Genomic DNA, 7,267 nt, shown 5'->3' with positions numbered 1-7,267 from the left:
GCAGACAACTATGGGGAGACATAGTAGCTGTCTTCAAATACAAGAAGGATTTAAATGAAGAGGGCAAGTCTCAAACCAGCGGGTGGAAGTTGAGACAAATTTTTGTTCTCTATATTAAGGTGCCTATCCCACAGTATTAAATGCTTCATGAAGTGAGATTTCCATCAACAGAAATGTTGAAGCAGAAACGTTGAAACTAGATGACTTGTCAGAATTGATGTTGAGGCAACTATCTTTTTGAGTAAAACGTTGGATTTGGTAACTTCAGCTCTTTTCATATGTTGATACTCTTCCTGATCTGAAGTCAAAGAACATGATGTCATCAGGGCTAAAAATTACATTCTGAAAACACTGATTAGTCTAAAATGTGCTCTTCTCTTAGTCATAAGTAAGGTTTACTTTAAATTACTGCAATATCTTTGGAAAGATTTAATCAAAAAAGGCAACTTGCATTTTTAATTTTGGAGTAGGAACATGAAACGGTAAAGCACTAGTAAATCATGTGTATGTGTATATTCCCCAGACTTATTTATGTTTGTATTTAGTTCTACATTCAAAGGAGAAAAGAGTTTTAAAATTTTGAGGTGAATTTCAGCCTGTAATCATACACTGTATTAGTGTACAATCTGTTTTCTGTCACATTGGTGATCATGAAAATTTGATGAAGCAATAATCCTATTTTTTATTCATAAAGAAAACTGATCATTAAATTTGATTATAGAAAGCTTAATTTGGATTGAGACAGCTGCAGGAACTCACCAGTTATCCTCTAGTTAGGTAATTCTCAAACTCGCTGTGCACAAGAATCAACTGGGGAACATACTAAAAATATATTTTAGGTCTCATGTTTACAATCTCTGAGGATCTATGGAGAGGCCAAGAATACAAAATTTAGTTAAGTACCACAAGTCATTTCTGAGGTTAGTGAACTACCACTTATACTATTCTATGCCTACTGTATAAGTATTAACTAGAATAAAATCCTCAGATCCTGATGAAACTCAAACCAAGTTGATCTTGGGATAATGCATTACTGTGTATCGAGGGCATCAACCAGTGTTCTAGTACAGACACTGCATTGTTAACAATAGTATTTACTAGAGCAGAATACGAAGGGAGTTAAATCCATTTCCAAGTACAACACAGCAAAGATGCTTTTTCTCTTTTTTTTAACCTTAGCAATTTCCTTGGGATATTTTTGCTAGACATTAGATTGCCACTTCAACTTACATGTGTAAAAACTGCTAAGGGCAGTTGGGTGCACTATCAACTCTATGTCCATCAGCTGAAAAGTTTTTTTTAATCCAGTCATTTAAATAACTTGAAAATGCCAAGAAGTCAATGGTAGTTTTCACTGTCGTAATTTCCTATCTGTCGAAAACCCAAATTATTGCATAGTCTTAACAGCTTATGGCCACCACTTGGCATTTGCCAAAATATTTAATACTTTAGCTAATAAACTACTTATCTTCTCTATAGCAAAACTGAGTTTTCATTTCTAAGGCCTGAGAAGGCATCTGCTGTTGCTAAGTCACTTCAGTCATGTCCGACTCTGTGTGACCCCATAGACAGCAGCCCACCAGGCTCCCCCATCACTGGGATTCTCCAGGCAAGAACACTGGAGTGGGTTGCCATTTCCTTCTCCAATGCATGAAAGTGAAAAGTCAAAGTGAAATCGCTCAGTTGTGTCCAATTCTCAGCGACCCCATGGACTGCAGCCTACCAGGCTCCTCCGTCCATGGGAAATTCCAGGCAAGAGTACTGGAGTGGGGTGCCATTGTCTTCTCCGAGAAGGCATCCACCACACCACAAATATATTTTGACATTTTTGTTAGAGAAGGTGAGATAAAATAGCCTGTGCCCCACATAGTAGTTCCTTTAAGCAACAACTGAGGATACTAGCTGAGGAAAACAAATTTTTACTATGAATCAGAGCTAGTCTCGATTTTCATAAGCATACCCTGAAACATAATGTTCTGCTAACATGCATTTGTATTTAGCCTAAGTAACATTTTGATCACATAATTTAATTTTTAAAACTTTTAACAGGTGATGTTTTTCTTCCAGACCAATCTATTCTCTAGTATATACTGAAGAAAATTTTAGAAATAACACTTGAGGGTTCTTTAAACATTTTGGGAGAAATGCATCAAATTTCAAAGAGTGTTATGATGTCAACAAATGGCCGGGTGTACGGAATTATTTTTAGGACCAGCTCTATGGTTACTCATTTATAATGAAAAGACTTCTAAGTTGAACTTTGAAATTGATGATTATTCAAAAATATACAGCTCAATGAGAAAAAATTACATGCAGGAATGATATAAATAGTTTTATCCTTTGTATAAAAATAAAGATTTAGGGCAGCCAGAATGTTTTGAAGCTACCTTTAAATCTGTTACATACTGAACATTTATTTTAAGATATAATTACCATATGTAACAGTTGCATGAAAAAATGGTCTGTTTTAAGAGAAAATTTGAGCTGTTAAATATTTTTCCTCTTAGGAGTCAGACATTTTTATTTTTAATGTTTTAGGTTATAATCTTCAAATGGTTAATAGTCTTCAAATATAAAACAAGTTATGTCCCTTTATTGAGTGGAAAATCATACCTGTTTTTTAAAATAATTTTTTTCAGCTCACTCTAAACAGTTTAATATTTGAATGTTAAATGAGTTGACTTGCATATCACTTTTTGGAATCCTAATTCTGTCTAATGAATAGAGCCAAAATCTTTTTGCAGTGATAATGTTCATTAATGAACAGCAATGTCCTCTGTCCCAGAAGTGTTTGTCAGCAGGAAAACAGGGAAAAGAAAGGTTTAGACTTTTGTTTCCAACCTCCAGTTATCTATTTTTCTTAGCATTATGGTTTAGTTTTCTAAACCATATCAAAAGAGAATACTGAAGAAATTTAAAGAATAGCCTAAGAAAAAAGGGCCTAAGGACATGACAGTTGTCTTCCCATATCTTAAATTTGTAAGGCAGATTATCATTTGTGAGACAGACTGTCTAACCTGTGTAACACCAGAGGGCAGAATAAAGATATTTACATGGATGTTATGGCAAGGCAGATTTCAACTTAGAAGAAAATACTACACCATAAATGTTTTAAATGTCCAAAAATCAAATGAATAGCATTAGGAGTTAATGACTTTTTCATCACTGGAAGTGTCCAAGCAAAAGCAAGGAAGCTGCTATTAGAAGTATTGGGTGATTCCCTGCATTAAGAGGAAGATAGACTTTTCTTCTGGGGCTTCTCTGATAGCTCAGTTGGTAAAGAATCTGCCTGCTATGCAGGTGACCGAAATTTGATTCCTGGGTCAGGAAGATCCTCTGCAGGAGGGATAGGCTACCCACTCCAGTATTCTTGGGCTTCCCTGATGGCTCAGCTGGTAAAGAATCCGCCTACAATACAGGAAACCTGGGTTCGAACCCTGGGTTGGGAAGATCCACTGGAGAAGGGAACAGCTACCCACTCCAGTATTCTGGCCTGGAGAATTCCACAGACTGTATAGTCCGTGGGGTGGCAAAGAGTCGGACACGACTGAGGACCTTTCATTCACTCGGGCTTTTCTTCTACCCTAAAATGATTTAATGATTTGTGTTAACATCTCGTTCCCTGTGTTTACTTCTACAGTAATAGAAGCTTTGAATAGCTTGAATTTAGTTCTGACAAGTCTCTCTGAAACCTGAATACTACACTTAATCTCCCTCTCCTGCATAACACAGTACTACTGATATTTGCTATGCATCTAAAAATGAGCTGTTTTCAACACAAGTGTTTCAGAGTAAAATTAAACAGGAGGACCAGATTAAGTCATCAACTCCTGCATTCTCTACCCACTGCCTTCCCGCCACCACCGCTTCATAGTCAGGTTTCACAATATGGGTTTTGATCAAGGCTAACCATACTTGAATATAAGTATATAAGCACATTTTAAATCCACTTGTATCACCTACGCTTCTTTTGTATTGAATACAATAATTCCTTAGCAATGGTGTAGTACAGTAGAAGGGATTTCCCTTGTAGCTCAGCTGGTAAAGAATCTGCCTGCTACACAGGAGACCCACGTTCGATCCCTGGGTGGGAAAGATCCCCTGGAGAAAGAAATGGCAACCCACTCCAGTATTCTTGCCTGGATAATCCCACAGACAGAGGAGCCTGGCGGGCTACAGTCCATGGGGTCACAAGAGTTGCATGTGACTTACTGACTAAACCACCACCAGTAGAGGAAAAAAAGAATGGGCCATGTAATATGCCATAATAAACACATGCACAATTTTGGAAAAGGTATTTAATTTTGTTCCTCTTCATCTCATGGTAAGATTAAATTAGAGCATTTGCTTATAGTTGGTGTTCAGTAGATGTTGGTCCATTTCTCCAAAGACAGACACTCCCCCTGTTAGTCATGGTACTAGGAGGCACTTTCCATATTTTGGAATTATTAAATGACTTTTTAACAGAACTGGGAACTGTTAAGAGAGTAATACCTAAGTTTTCGAAGAACATGGGAATAACAAAATCAACTTGGAATAAAAGTCATGAAATGCTCAGTCTGAAACATCAGTTACGTCAAACTATTTATTCTTAATGTTAAGACCAAAACTTCTTAGCTTCTTGCTTTCTAATTTCAAAGCTGATTTCCCTTTTACTACATTTGTATTTATATACATAGATGTTCACTTCCATTAACATGAAAGACTGACAGGTGGCAAGAATTTAGGAAATCCAACCAGCACTTCCAGTACAGTATTATGAATTTACTAATATGAAGTGATTATCTGTGCTTTTTGCTTTTCTTTTTCAGTTGCAAAGATAGAGGCTGTATACAAATAAATTTGAACTTTGAAAAAATATTTTTAATAATTATTTACTATTTAAAACAAAATGCAAAGTCTTTGGGAGCTTTTTTTTCCTACTTAATATTTAACTAGGTAATATTTAAGATCCCTTCCTGTTCTAGCATGATTATAACTATCTAAAAATAGTAAGTCATGTTCTCAATAATAATTATGTGCAATATCATAGGTAAAGTTTATAGACAGGAAAAAATAAAAGCAATTAGAAAAGACAGTGGCCACAGGAAATTTATTTAGAATGTAAAATTCTGACGCTAATAGCAAATATTTTACTTTCACAATGAAGCACGGCAAGAAAGTTAATATTAGCAAGCTGGAAACGATTTATTACAGCTTTAAGCATTTTTAAAGTTAGGACCAAACAGAAAGAAAACTTAATTTTCTGTGACAATAACAAAATCTAAATTTACATAACTAAAGGAAAAAGTTTGATAAATTTTTTCTATATATTTTTTGTTTTTGGATCACTCGTGCTTTCATTCATATTTACTCTTCTCGAATTGCAAATGTCTAAAACCTATGCAGCATGTGAATTTTAATGAGAAAAGGTGATGACACAATATTAATTTTCTCCCCTATATTTTAGCTATCCAAGTGTGTAGTTTCAGTGTGAAAAACTTCACAATGTGCAAATTTTGAAAATCACATATAAACATTTTCCCAACATATTCCAAATTCACTATTCCTAGCCCTACTTATGATCATTCTTTTTACATTTTAATAAAGGTATATATACATATGAAATTGTATATTGCAACTTTAACATCAGTCACAGGACTTCTTGAGGAATATTGATCTTGAGAACAAACTATAAATAACAATGGTTTTAATGTCCTTGTTTAGATACGTTTTATTTTTTCTTTTAAAAAGAACTTCATCAAGGCTTGACCATGATTCTCCTGAAAACATTGCTGTAAACAAAGAAGTACATCAAGTAAGTTAGTCTGGTCCTGAGTACTGCAGTCTTAATCTCAATTTTAATTGGTGGACAACTATGCAAAGAAAAGACTAGTTTTTCCTTTTCCTGTGTTGCCTCTGCCCTCCACAGGAAACAAGATGCTCAGTGGCCTCAGAGCTCAGAATCTCTGACTTCCTAAGTGTTCTTACTACTATCCTAACTTAAGAGAGTTGATGGTGACCTGTTTTCAGAAACTGAGGGGCTGACATATCCAACCTTTCTTGGAAATGTGAAAAGGCAGCCCCAGTTCAAATAAATGAAACTGGTAACACACAGCATTCCATTAAGGATAAAATAGAAGTATGGAAAGTCTTTTTGATATGTTTGACTTTTAGTAAGAAACACATGAAATAATGAAAGGTTCAGAAGAGAAGCAAGCTAATTTAAATAAGAATTAAGAGGAGCAAGTTCAGCTCAGTCGCTCAGTCATGTCCAACTCTTTGCGACCCCACGGACTGCAGCACCCCAGGCTTCCCTGTCCATTACCAACTCCCGGAGCTTACTCAAACTCATGTCCATTGCATCCGTGATGCCATCCGACCATCTCATCTTCTGTCATCCCCTTCTCCTCCTGCCTTTAATCTTTCCCAGCATCAGGGTCTTTTCCAGTGAGTCAGTTCTTCACATCAGGTGGCCAAAGTTTTGAAGTTTCAGCTTCAGCATCAGTCCTTCTAATGAATATTCAGGACTGATTTCCTTTAGGATGGACTGGTTGGATCTCCTTGCAGTCCAAGGGACTCTCAAGAGTCTTCTCAAACACCACAGTTAAAAAGCATCAATTCTTCAGCGCTCAGCTTTCATTAGAGTCCAACTCTCACATTCGTACATGACTACTGGAAAAACCATAGCTTTGACTAGACGGACCTTTGTTGGTAAAGTAATGTCTCTGCTTTTTAATATGCTGTCTAGTTTGGTCACTCCAGTACTCTTGCCTGGAAAATCCCATGTACGGAGGAGCCTGGTAGGCTGCAGTCCATGGGTTTGCTAAGAGTCGGACACGACTGAGCAACTTCCCTTTCACTTTTCACTTTCATGCATTGGAGAAGGAAATGGCAACCCACTTCAGTATTCTTGACTAGAGAATCCCAGGAATGGGGGAGCCTGGTGGGCTGCCATCTATGGGGTCGTACAGAGTCGGACACGACTGAAGCAACTTAGCAGCCGCAGCTAGTTTGGTCATAGCTTTTCTTCCAAGGAGCAAGAGTCTTTTTCATGGCTGCAGTCACCATCTCCAGTGATTTCGGAGCCCTAGAAAATAAAATCTCTCACTGTTTCCATTATTTCCCCATTTATTTGCCATGAAGTGATGGGACCAGATACCATGATTTTAGTTTTTTCAATGTTGAGTTTTAAGCCAGCTTTTTCACTCTCCTCTTTCACTTTCATCAAGAGGCTCTTCAGTTCTTCGCTTTCTGCCGTAAGGGTCGTGTCATCTGAATATCTGAG

The sequence above is a fragment of the Bison bison genome, unplaced genomic scaffold (genome assembly GCF_000754665.1).
Source record: "Bison bison bison isolate TAMUID 2011002044 unplaced genomic scaffold, Bison_UMD1.0 scf7180017864163, whole genome shotgun sequence".
Taxonomy (NCBI): Eukaryota; Metazoa; Chordata; class Mammalia; order Artiodactyla; family Bovidae; genus Bison; species Bison bison.
This window is presented reverse-complemented; position numbering follows the sequence as displayed.